Source organism: Pygoscelis adeliae, unplaced genomic scaffold, assembly GCF_000699105.1.
Source record: "Pygoscelis adeliae isolate BGI_AS28 unplaced genomic scaffold, ASM69910v1 Scaffold101, whole genome shotgun sequence".
Taxonomy (NCBI): domain Eukaryota; kingdom Metazoa; phylum Chordata; class Aves; order Sphenisciformes; family Spheniscidae; genus Pygoscelis; species Pygoscelis adeliae.
Window position 1 is genome coordinate 2,528,512 of NW_008824238.1, and position 1,322 is coordinate 2,529,833.

Here is a 1,322-nt window from a genome sequence, read left to right on the forward strand (position 1 = left end):
CGGGGCCGTGCTGGTGGCACAGCTGTGCTGCCCGCCCCAGCACAGAGACAATTCTCCCTGGTGCCGGGGCTGGTGGGCACACCTCAAATTAGCCATGTGGCCAGCGTTTAACTGCAACATTACCGATTCGCATCCGAACAGCTGACAGCCTGAATAATTTACTGCATGCAAATGGTGGGACCTGCCATCTCTGTTAGCACCGGGATCCGATTGCCACAGCCCATTAATCGTAATTGCTAGTTTGTGCTGACAGGAGCAGGGCCGTCACCCTGTGAGCGATTAGGCAGCTACCGGGGAGACCATCTCCCTCCTCACCCTCCCCTGCAAAGGGGCTAGGGCTTTTTTCTTTCTTTCTTTCTTTCTTTTTTTATTTAATTGAACTGCAAGGCCAAACCCAGTGACTCCCATATGCTGTGTCCCCCAGGCAGCCCAGGAGAAGGCCCCGCCCCAGGGGAACACGGTTGCTTTGGGGCCTAATTGGCACCTGAGGGTTTTGTGAGGGCTGCCCCGGAGGCGGACACCGTGTGCTTGCAGGAGAAGAGGTTCCCCGGCACGAGTCCTGCTGCAGGGGATCAGGGCCACCAGCCCCATCTGGCTAGCAGGGGACCATCCTCCAGGGCCTCCCCACCTCTCTGCAGTGCGGTGCCTAGCATGCCCGTCAGTCCAGTTTTAAATGGCTTAAAGCAAAGGAGCATCCACTCCCTGTCTTGTCTCAGATTTCTTCACCAAGACGCTTCTTCATGACAGTCCAACTTCTCTTCTCCTTTTTACTTTGCCATTTCCAGCCTATCGTCCCCACCCTTAGCTGAGCCATCCCGTACAATCACTCAGAGACCCTCTCTGCACTGCTCAGGTACCCTCTCTGCTCTGTAAACTCTTCAGGTTCTTCTGCAAAGCAGATTTGGTCCTCAGTCTTCTTAACTGATCAATCAACTCTTTGTGGATGCACTAGCTTTCAGTTTTGGATGCTTTTGCAATGGGGGGAATATCAGGATTAAGCTCCCGAAACACAGCAGTTATGTTGTATTGGGGTATTTGTAGCTGCTGCTCAGCTATCGCAGCCGCCAGGAGGGTGGATTGCCAGCACACATGGTCAGAGCAAGGGGGAGAGGCAGAAAAGAGGAGAGAAAGCTTTCCTCCCTGCAAAAGCCTGGGAGAGCAGGGAGAGTGTACGACAGTGGGTGTAGGGGACAGGGAATGAAGGAGGAGGAGGCAGAGGAGGAGGCAGCAGAGGGTCCGGAGAGTGGGGCAAGAGCAGGCACAGCCGTGGAGCAAGCCCAGGCCTGGGGAAGCTCCTCGTCAGAGCTGGGCACGAAGGAGCA